Below are 12,531 nucleotides of genomic sequence, written 5' to 3'. Positions count from 1 at the left end.
GATCATTACCATTATTATTCTTCTAGTGTGTTATATATATATATATATACTACAAATGAATTAAGATGCATGATCATCATTCAAACTTGGTTCATTTAAATTAATGCTTGCCCAAGCTTGATTTGTTTGTGATTATTGAGATTTAAACAAGCAACATGTTTTAAATATAAATGAGGTTCAAATATTTAGTTTTTTTTAATAAAGATGCTAAAAAAAATGATTTAATTTTATTAAAACATTAAAAAATAAGTATTCTTATATGTGTTTAAAAAAATATGATGCAAACAAGGAGTCATAACCTTATTTCTGATTTTATATATTTTATATTTTATACATTTTAATTTGGTCAAAACTTGTAAAAGTTGTGATATCTTGATTTTATATAAATTTTTAACGTGTAACTTTTGGTATGTGATAAATGTCATCAATATGATTATTTTGATTGCAATATTATTGAATTTCACCAGATAAAATAGAAATTGTTGAATTTTGTAAGATTTGTTGTGAATAAATAATTGGATATCTTTATTTAAGCATATTGTTTATACAAACATTAAGAATGAAAATTGGTGTATGATTTGATAATAGCTAATAGTTATTAATTTTATAATAATGTGATAATAATGTCTGTGAAGATAAATAAAAATTTGGTTTCATTGATGTTGGCTGGAGACTAACTAACTGATATAGGATGGTCGGTTGACGGACTTTTCTTTAAATACTATGATTTGATGTTATCTTCTACTAATTCAAGTGATATTGATTGAGAATTATAAGGAGATAATTATTATACTAATGAGCAAAGAGTGATGACTCTATCACTACAGGAAAACCCGGTGTTACCGGCGGATAAAATCCGCCGATAATATGTGAATCCGACGGAAATATAGGTTTCCGGCGCACGTTCCGGTGGAATTTTATGCGCCGGTTTGGTTCGCGTCGGTAAATATCTTCCGACATTTATAATGCGCCGGAAAAATTTCCGGCGCACTTTCCGACGAATTACCGGCACAAAAAATGCTGTGCAGCCGGCGACTTTCAACTGGTAAATTCCGACGATAACTGCGTCGGAACTTTGTGTCGTATGAGTCTGCCGATAAATACCGGCAGATAAAGCGTCGTTGGTACGCTGTAAATAACCTACGGGTTGTTTACGGCGCAAACTATGCGTCGGAAATCTCCGGCGGACAAGACGCCGGTAATTTCTGGCGCACACAAAGACGCCGGCATGATCGATACGATTCTTTGTATCGTCGTTTCCATCGAAGTACCGGCGCAAAATTCGCCGAAAACCTGTAATATATTTATTGAGCCAACGGCTTACTAATGCTAATACGATATTAAAAAACACTGATTAAGCTAGGACTTCTTACTTGTTTAGTGTGACTACTGAAATGTATGTTATTGAGGTATTATTCTTATTATTATACGGATTTATTATTATTGAATTATTTTATTGCTCTTGTCACTGATTTTATTGATGTTAATATAAACATCAAAATTGTTATTGACACTACTACTAATTTATTATTATTATTATAGTTATTGATTCATTGTAATGATTATTAATACTGAGCATATAATTAAAATACAAATTTGATATTGATATAGAATAACTAAATAGCATGTATACATCATTATAGAATTTTACTGAATTGATATGATTCTAACAATTTTTATCTATATTTTGGTTTTACCATTTTATATGATCCATTAATTGATTGATAGTATTAATATGATGATTACTTTATCGATTTAACACCCGTACTACTTTACTAAATTTTTTATCTTACTATTTTATTGATTATAGACTTTACTGCTACTACATGTACATTTTATTATTTTTGTATCAATTAATGATCATATGACTATTACTATTATGATTTGACTTTTGACATGCATGTTACTCATTTATCATGCTTTGAGTTCAATTATAAGATTTGATTACTTGATGGATTTTTGAACTCATTATATGTGGTTAAAAGATTTTAGGTCAGGGCAATAGAGCAAGGGTATGATATTGACTAAGAACCTTCAAGTTCATGTTCTTGTTATTTTAGTTATTCTTTTATACTAATTATAGATTTTACTTCTACTGCATGTACCTTTTATTATTTCTGTATTGATTCATGAACATATGATAGCTACTATTATGATTTAACTTCTGACATGCATGTTACTCATTTATCATGCTTTGAGTTCTGTTGTAAGATTTGATTACTTGTTGGGCTCTTAAGCTCGTTACATTTGGTTAAATGATTTCATGTCAGGGCAATAGAGCAAGAGTGTGAGATTGAGTAAGATCTTTCAAGTTCATGTTCTTGTTATTTTAGTTATTCTTTTATATTCAAGACATCGTAGTAGTGATATAATTATATAGATCCTAAATAGTATACATGCTTTTTGAAGAAATGATTACAGATGTATTTATTAATATTTTGATCAATAGTTTTATTTTTACTGGTATTTATATTGATAAAAAAAACTAGGTTTCTATAATTGTTGTATATTAAAATATAAAAGAAGAATTCTTTCAAATTATAATTTGGGATGTCATAAACTTGGCAAGGGCAATATTGTTGGAGGAATTGAATTTTTAAATATTATGGGTTATTTTATGAATATTATTCTACAATTATTTTATCTTAATATTTGAAGGTATAAGAGAATTTATAAGAATTTTATGTTACTTTTTTCCAAAGTGTTGGCTCCCGTCTCTCCGTCTGCTAGGGTTTCGCCCTTTTAGGGCTTCTGCCCTTGCGCCGCCATTCTTGCCGGCGGTAAGCTTTTAATGGCGAAAAAATTGCTTGATTCTGGTTTCCTTTCGGGTAAGCAACCTAAATCCTTTAAGGATGCTCTTTCTGGTTCCGTTGATTCGAATGTTTTTCTGGAATTTCGCATTTCTTCGAATCGTGGAATGACGTCTCTGTGGTTTTCGGAAGAGGAATTTTTGCATCTAGCTAAGCCCTTTGAATTTGCGTTGGTTGGGAGATTTCCCCTTAAACATCCTTCTTTAGATACAATCCGTCTTTAGATACAATCCGTAGGTTTTTCGTGATTTTAAAGTTATCTGGGGAATTTTCGGTGACTTTGTTGGATCAAGCTAATGTTTTAATCAAGCTTGCCAATGATATGGATTATGCTAGGGTTTTTGCTCACAGGTCTTACTTGGTTTATGGCTGTTTTATGAAAGTGATAAAGTGGTCTCCGGTTCTAGATTTGTCGGAAGAATCTCCGATTGTCCCTGTTTGGCTTTCTTTTCCGGGATTACGTCCCCATCTTTTCCCCTCCGTATTCTTTTTGGGTTGGGTTCGGTCTTGGAAGCCGATTCATACTGATTCTGCTACTGCTACTGGTTCCCGTCCATCAGTTGCGCGTGTGCTTGTTGAAATAGATGTATCCAATCCATTTTTCTGATCTGTTTGGTTGGGTCCGGAGAATTGGGTACTGCCCAAGAAAGTCATTTTTGAGGCATGCCAATTTTTTCTTTCTGCAAAGTTTAGGTCATAAAAAATTAGAATGTCCAAAATTTTGTCTAAAAACTACCCCGGTGGGTTCTCGCCCCCGTGGAGATTCCTCCAGTCGCCTGTTTCTAATGAGACCGATACTGCTCCTGCTTTGATATCTACGAATTATGTAATGTTGTTAATCGGATTGCCGAAAATCTTTAGAATGTGAAAATCTTGTAATTGCCAGTCTGTATGTGGAGGTGTGGGGGATTTGTCTGATGTTATTGCTGGTTAGTTTCTCCTGATGCGGTTGGCTGCTATTGGTGGGCTGTGTTTCTACTATTCTGATGTTTCAAATGGTTGTCTGGTGTGATCTAATAATGGGAATGTTTAACACCCTTCCTTCTGTCATGCTGGCGGAAGGAGTTGTTTGATTGCGATGTTACTGTGTTGCGTAAAGGCTGAGAAGGATTTTGGTATTAATTTACCTTATCTCCTAATGCTGTGCCATTTTTTTTCCTATATTACCGTCTGATTGTGTGAGTATTCCGAAAATTCTTGGGGAGCCTGTAACTGGATCATTCCTCCGGTTAATTGTTCGGGTGTGCCTCAAAAACGCTCTATGGTTTCTAATAATGTCATTGAGGTTCCCGTTAATTTGGTTGATACGCGATTTGTGGGCACTTCTTTAGGCGACTCCTCTGGACTGGATATTAGGAATCATTTGAATTGGTTGGATTCATCCGAGGGTGAACCTGACTCCGAATTCTCTGATGGAGCTGACTTGGCGTCGCCGAATTTCTGTGGTGGGTCTGACCCGGGTTGTGATTTCACTCTTGTTAATGTTAGACCCACTTCTTATGTTGGAACTCGGGGTAGATCTCGTGGTAGAGGCAGGGGTCGCCGTAGGCGATATTGATTTCTGCTAATCCTCTATCTTGGTTTTGTTCTTTTTTTGTCGTATGGTTTTGTTGTTAGGTCGTAGAATGGGCAATGATGGGTTGGTGCTCGCACCATTGTATTGCGCTGGTGGCAACCATTGCTGTGGAAGTTTCGGGTTGCTTAGGGTCGGCTTTTATTCTCCACCTTTTGGACAGTACTGGTGGAGTGTGGTGGTGCTGGAAGCCTCAACCACTAACTGAGCCCGCGGTTTCTTTGTAATTTTCTTTTTATTTCCGTGCTCTTTCTTATTGTAACCGTTTTTTGTTATTATTAATATATGTTTCTTAAAAAAAAATAAAAACAAATAAAAAAAAAACAAATAAAAAAACAAAAGTCAAAGAGAAAAGAGAGGGGAGCGAGGAAGATAACCTATGTTTAGAGGTCATGAAGCGATTTTTATCAATATATCATGTTGGGAAATTTTCTCGTCTCATCATAAGAAATTATTGGCTTATTTCTTATTTCAAGGATTTTGTGTTTTATGTATTTTAATTTGGTCAAAACTTGTAAAAATTATGATATTTTGATTTTTGTAAACTTTAACCGTATAACTTTTGGTAAGTGATAGTTGTCATCAATACGAGCATTTTAATTGTAATATTATTGAATTTTATTAGATAAATTAGATGTTAATTAATTTTGTACGATTTACATTGAATAAATAATTTGATATTTTTATTTAAGCATACTATTAATACAGACATTGAGAATGAAAATGGGTGTATAATTGGTAATAATTGGACATTATTATTGATATAATAATGTGTTAATAATATGTGTGAATGCAAATAAAAATTTGATTTCATTGGCATTGGTTGTAGATTGACTGACCTTTAATTACAAGATAGTGTGCCGATGAATTTTTCACGTTAAATCCTGATGTCATTTACTTTTCATGGCATTCTATTTTTTTCTTATTTGTTTCGTTGCGTGATTCACTTTCACATCCCCAACAACGATCACCTACCATTACCAAAATTTAAGCCAATCTCAATTTGGGATTTACAATTTGTATCAAAGTTCACAACTCCATTCCTAACTTTCAATGCAAAAAATTGTTGTCTCTAAATATTTTCTCAAGATAATAACAACTTAAAATGTTTAAATTATCAAGAAGCGGTTTCTATTCATTTAAAACACATGGGCCTGCAAACAATTAAAAAAAAAGAATATGATCTGTGAGAGTCCTAGGAGTACAATATCATATTTTTCTACAACGACTTCACATTACTCAGTAAGATAAGAATAGTTAAAAGAAGGATGAGGTGGTGCATGCAACTACATGTCTCAGTCATTATATATCTCCCCAGAAAAAAATCTAAAAGATTTATTAAGTGATGTATGGCACAATAATAATAATAATAATAATAATAAAAGAAAGTCAAGTGATGTTTTGATGTGAATATGTGCCAATGGAATGAAGTCTTAAGAATTGGAGAGATTATTCTGTGCGGACAACGGATGGGAGAACCATCCGGTACCGCTCAGTATCAAGCACGGTACACTTTTGCGGTGATGTGACGCATTTTTGTTGGTCTTTGGCCGACGACGTTTGGACTCTGCACAGAATAATTTTTCTAAGAATTGAGTGCACAAATAAGAAGGAATGACATGGATGCTGAAATCAAGGACAGTGCAGAACCTTTGAATCTGGAGGGGAGATCAATGTTTGCTGGAGGCTAGAAGAAAGAAAGCTAGGTAAGGGACCATGGGGCCTTGTAGCTAGCTGATATCACACATAATTGACAACCACAAAATGTGCTGATCGACCGGATCACCACATATCATGCTTTGGTTTACAGGACCAGCAGTGTATATAACGTACTCTAGGCAAAACACACAAGGGACAGCCATATCCTACTCTTTATTTCGTTCCCATGAGAAGCCAAGGGAGCTAGATACTCCCCCACCTAATTGAATTTATGCGACCAATATGAAAAAAAAAAAAAAAAACCTTAGTCAATGATCCTTATCCATAATCTCCTCAGATTAATTATGATTTTGGACATATATGGCTTAAAAAAATGGGTCAAATGCAAGTAGCTAGCTAGGGGTTTAGAGAGGAGATTAGCTAGGGTTTGCTTTCAGGTAAGTTAATTAATGTTTTTTTCTTCTGTACTTATGTACGTAAAATTCTATAATTATTTTGTTGTATCCAATGGAAGGGGGTATAATTAATATTATGACATAAAAATACATATTGACTTAAGTACATTAGTCAATTTATATAATGAATTTAAATTTTTTAATCACTTATTTAAAAATAAGATATTTAAGTCGTCATATATTATTCTAAATCGAAAAAAAAAGTCCATAATACAATAATCAAATTGTGAACTTATACCATACACCTTGAATTTATTCTGAGTAGATCGAATAGAATACATAAATAATCTATCAATTTTTTTATATAATATTTATTTTAATAAAATTAAAAAAAAAGAGTAGAATATTATTTTGCATTTTTTTTAATATAATATATAATCATATTGTTTTAAAAGGTATTATATATATATTACAGGCTCATAAAATTTTGGGTATCAGAAACTAATAAAGTCATGATTTTTTTCGGGTGAGATTTAAAATCTGACATATCCTAATTAAAAAAATAATAATAAAGTGGCAATATTATTCAATAAAAATGCTGTTTTTTAATTAAGTCCTTAATAAGATGTAATTATATATAAACGATTAGCAAGAGAAAAATACAAAAAAAAAAAATCCTAGAGAATTAGAGAAAAGAAAAATCTCCAACTCGATCACAGCAATTGATATCACTGAACCCCCACGAGCTTGGTCTGGTCAAAAAAAGGCATCAATACCCAAATCGTTTTCACTAAAAAATTAATTTAAACTCAAATTGGACCATCTGCCAAATTAATTAATTAAGCTGTAGCATCATCAATGAGAAACCTAAGCGTAGGATGGCTAGGTAATTAAGGGGAAGAAACCCCATGTCTCATGCGTTGCATGTGGTATGCTAGATGGCATGCATACATCTTTAAAACTTGTTAACAACTTCGATAAAGAATTAATTAGTTATTATTATAATAGTTAAAGTACAGTTTTAGATAGATGTTTAGCATCTAAATGTAATTAAAATTTAGTAGAACAGCTCCTGGTCAGAGATCATTCCCCTAAAGAGCGGGAGAGCACCGTGTAGGGTTACCATTGAAGTAAATTATTAATATTTCCTAGTTGAATGCACTTACTTTCGAGCAGAAATGGATTTTAATAGTGATTAATTAGAGTACAAGGATCCAAAAGACAACGATATAGCTGGCTTATTTTGTGTAATTAGAGCTGGATTAGCCAATCTTAAGAAAGCTTACGAACTTTACAGCTTTAAATCCTTTAATTGCAGCAAAGTTAATTTTTTATCTAATTGATACAATTACTAATTAAACTTTAATTAACTAAAAGTCAAATTTAATTTGATGTATTTGGAGAGAAGGATAACTTGTTCCAAAAAATTTGATTCAACTAGAGTTAAACTAATGCTTCATTTGGGACGGTTTTTTTATTGCTTCTTAAAGTGGCTTTCTAGTACAAAAAATTTAATTTTTCTGCTAGAAAGCTATTTTAAAAAACAATAAGAAATTTGTCCGAAACAAAACCTAAATATATACATGATTAACACTGTAATTTGTACTTTTTTCACACACCCACTACAACTACATGCATATATAGTAAAATTCTATACTGTTGATATATAGTTTAAATATTTTTATAAATATATATTTAATTATTTACTATCAAACATAATTTCAAAATAAAAAATTTCTTTCATATGTATAATAGCCTTGGTTGAATAAACTCCCAACTCTATGATAAATTACGTTCAACTTGAATTAAAGTAAAAAAATTATTTTGAATTGAGATCAGCTTGCTTGATCTCGACTTGATATCATAGCTTTAATGATGATATTAAGTTATTAGTTTACTTTTGTTTTTTGTTTATAAATTTTACAAAATTATATGCAGCACCCAAGGTCAAACAATAATTTTATCTTTTTTCTATGGCTCTAAACATTTAATTACTTTAAAGTCTAGAAGCTTCAAAATGCAAATAAATAAATAAATAAAAACACTTCTCTCCCTCTCTGTGTGTAAGAAGCTAGCTGTGTTTCTATATTGATAAATATTTCATCTATTTAATTGTGATTAATCTTAACACACTCTCAGATGTTATACAAGAAAGATTATTTTTCAACATGATTAAATATCAAACACCAAAGGACACTCAGCCATGGAATTTTTAAGAGTCATTTGGTCTTTAATTTGTCTTATCAAATCATGTTTAAACACATAAATTCTATGATTTGATCCACAAATCTCATATAAATCACTCAATTATAGCTGATCATTAGATAGGGTGAACGGATTAAAAGATTTTTTAAGAAAGCAAAATATGACAAATGATTATCTTATGTCAATCAATGAGTTAGAACCAACAACTCTTGATGCGGTGCTCGATAAGCAAGGAAAGGAGGCGGAGTAGCACATCACTCAGTCGTTTTCTGTTGGCTGGAACGTTCCCCACTAACCCTTTTTATTCTTGTTTGCCATTTCCGGCTCTGCCTAGTTTTCAGTAGCTGCTAGTACTTTTTGGTTTTTTAGTCATTTACTTTTTAGGAGAGATAGTTTATCTTCTTCCCTTGCTGGAGCAGAGGGCAGTTGATAGAAAAATACATTTTAAAACTTGTTCTTCTTCAGTAACTGAGTTACTGTTTTATCAATATACTGCTTTGTTTTGCTCATCTTGCAAGAGCCTACATCAACTCTAGCTTTTATATTTTCTAACTATCTGAGGTCTAAGTGCACCCAATAATTTCAGAAGCTAAAAGTACCTAATTTCTAAGTAGTTTTCTCATTTACATAAAAAAAAATTCAGCGATTTATATTATTTTCCTTCTGCTTTTTAAGGGGTTATTTGATTAGCTACCTTAATTTTAATGCCTGTAAAAATAAATTCCTACAACATAAATACATCTGAACTGATCATAAATATATATTTTCCATCAAGTATATATAAATACAGTAAAAAACCATGAAGCTGCAAATTAATTTTGTTTAGGACAGCTTTTTTATTAATTCTTGAAGCATTTTTTTAGTAAAAAATAAAAAATTTTGCACTAAAAAATTGCTTTGAGAAGCAGTAAAAAAGATGTACCAAACGAAACTTTAACTTTATTTCATAATATTTAGTTCAAATTAAATAAATGATGACATTGCACATTCAAAAAATATATATTTTTTATGTCATTTCAAAACAACAACATTGCCCCTAAAATTATTAAAAATGAAGGCATATGATCTATGATAGAGTCCATTAGAGAAGGAGGGGACTGCAAGAGTCAAAGTAGGGCAAAAAGAGAGGAATGGAGTAAAGATAGAAATGAAGTGGTGGAGATTATTTAACTGGTTTATGAACAGAAAAGGTTGGGTTTATGGGAGACAAGGTACATGGGAAAGAGATTTTAGGAGGGATATAATAAGAGGCTTGACTAACTTTTTTTAATCCCTTATCTCTCTTTTTCCCCTCCACTTCAAACTACAAAGTAAAGCTATGGCATTTTTCCCAACGGTCAACTTTGAACTCACGCTAGCTTCCTCAGCTGATCTCATTAAACATTCCATCCACTATTTCTTCTTCCACAATATTACACCAGCAGAAACACAAGAAAGATAGAAAGAGAGAGAGAAAGAGAGAGTAGCTAGCAGCTGCAGCTGCAGCAGCAAGAACAAGACTATTTAACTGAATTAACTTGACTCCCCGCCAAGCAACGGTTGAATTTTTTAAAAATTTTGAAATAGGATTGCGGGCTTGACGTACGCAGAGCTCCTCCGGCTTCATATGCCGGACGTCAGGTGGCTTGCCGGACGACATGCGGCACCGATCATGCGCTTACCCTGCCGCGTGGCCTCCTTTCACTTTGATAGCTAGCAACTATGATTTTTTTAAGAATTGTAAGGCCTAGACTGGTAATAATGTTGAAAATAAAAATTTTAAATGTTTAATTTCATTTAATTAACACTTATTTAGATAATTAATATCGCAGTATTATAATTATTAATAGTATGATTATAGTAATAATATATATTAATATGATTATATATTACTATATATAATATAATAGTTAAATATATAATAATTTGGATATATCTGATAAATATTTTTTATCTTTATTATTACCAGATATTATAACATATTATTTTTTTATTCTCTTAAATTGTTCTTAATTTACGTCCCTTTTATTAATCTCACATTAACAATAAATGAACTCAATCTGCTAATATAAAATCATAAAAAGAGATAAAGAGCATATTTTTAAAAGTATAGAAGAAAAAATTTTTATAATATATTTAAAAAAATATATCAACCCAAAAATATGCCAAATTCATAAATCTTATAAAGGACATGATAAACTGTAAGAAAATCCTCCAAATAATTAAACTTTTTTATAACCACTAATAAGACGCTTGTGATTAAACACTGAAAAATAGGAATTATGAAGGAATACGAGCACATTAATTACATAATTTTTTAATTAAAATAAAATTTAGATTAAAACATCAAAATGTTTTGTCAATCAAGATTAAAGCTCACTGTTTGACGAAGACTAAACATTGTTAGCCTGGTGGTTCCTACTCCATCCCCCACCCACCCCCCTCCACTCATGCATACCAATTTGCCTAGAGTGATTACTCTTCAGAAAAAATCCTAAATCATATAGAATTAAAGAATCACCACCCCTATTATGTGACCTAGTTGTTGGGGAAATTATTATGTGCAGATACTGCATGATTCATAGACTAATTAAAGTTTGTCGCATCACCCGGTACACCGTGGTATTAAGCATCGATATCGAGGAAAAAAGTAACGTGACGCGCTTTGCTTGGTCTCAACACTCCGTGCAGGATCCGTATAGAGTAATTTATCTAATCATTGGTATTTAGCCTAAGACTTTTTTGGAGACAGTTTTTTATCATTATTTTTTTGATGCTTTTAAGGGTGAGATCAGGAAGAGCTTAAGGTGGATAATTGTCTTGACAATCCTGAAATCTTTTTTCTTAGAAAATTAAATATTTTAATTACTTTGTCTACTTTCAATAAATACAGTTGCCCAAATATTAAGAAAGAAACTTCTTTTCTATTTTATACATATAAGATTATACATTACATAATTATATTTTCTCCATCTTTAAAAGAGAGGTTGGTTCAACCCATGCTGCTTTACAGAATTTTATGTACTAGAAAACTATTTTAAAAAAAAAGTAAAAATATTATCTCAAATAAAATCAAATATATTAAAATTTATTTGATCGAATAAGTAGTAAGAAAATCTAGTTATACTATATTACAGTTGATGTCAGGAAAGCTCCAATTAAATGATATTTTAAAATGAATTTTTAAATAATTTATAACATAGAAATTAATCTACCTAAGATGATGCCAATTGTATTAATATAAAAGTAATTTACCAAGATATTTATGTTAATAAAAAAACAATGTGTGAAGAGAAGATGGCCACAGAGAAATTAAGAACATCTACCTGTGCCCAACATGGGTGTTTGGAAAGGGGTTATGGCGATATTATTATAATATTACTCGCCTAAATGGTCTCATTATTATTTTTGTGAAATGTATCTGACAGTGTTTTTCTCGTTTGTTAATGGCTTAAGCTTAATCCTTAAAATTAAATATTTGTTAAAATTGATTTGTGGTATTTATATTTGATGAAATCATCGAGGGCAACAATATTTTATCGTAGAACTTATCTCCAGAACTTAGTGATCACAGACAATACAATTATATATTTATTTGATGAATTTTATTTAGATAAAAAAATGGCATGATGTTGTAATCTAATATAAAACATTAGCCCGTTTCGAAGGTGGGTATGATAGTTGAAATCCTTATAAAAATTATAGTCATACAATATGCCTGGAACATGTTTTTTTTTTTTTTTTTTTAACCAATGAATAAATATATAGCTAATCTAAATTTTTATTTATTTTTATATCTAATATCTTAATTTTTATATTATCATGAAATAGATTGTAGCTTGTCACATATAGAATCTTTTGCCATAGCTAGATGATTTGATCATTTAAATTAATTTATGCTTCATTACCT

The sequence above is a fragment of the Dendrobium catenatum genome, unplaced genomic scaffold (genome assembly GCF_001605985.2).
Source record: "Dendrobium catenatum unplaced genomic scaffold, ASM160598v2 fragScaff_scaffold_1013, whole genome shotgun sequence".
In the NCBI taxonomy this organism is placed as follows: Eukaryota; Viridiplantae; Streptophyta; class Magnoliopsida; order Asparagales; family Orchidaceae; genus Dendrobium; species Dendrobium catenatum.
The sequence above is the reverse complement of the archived record's forward strand: the minus strand, read 5'-3'. Positions refer to the sequence as shown.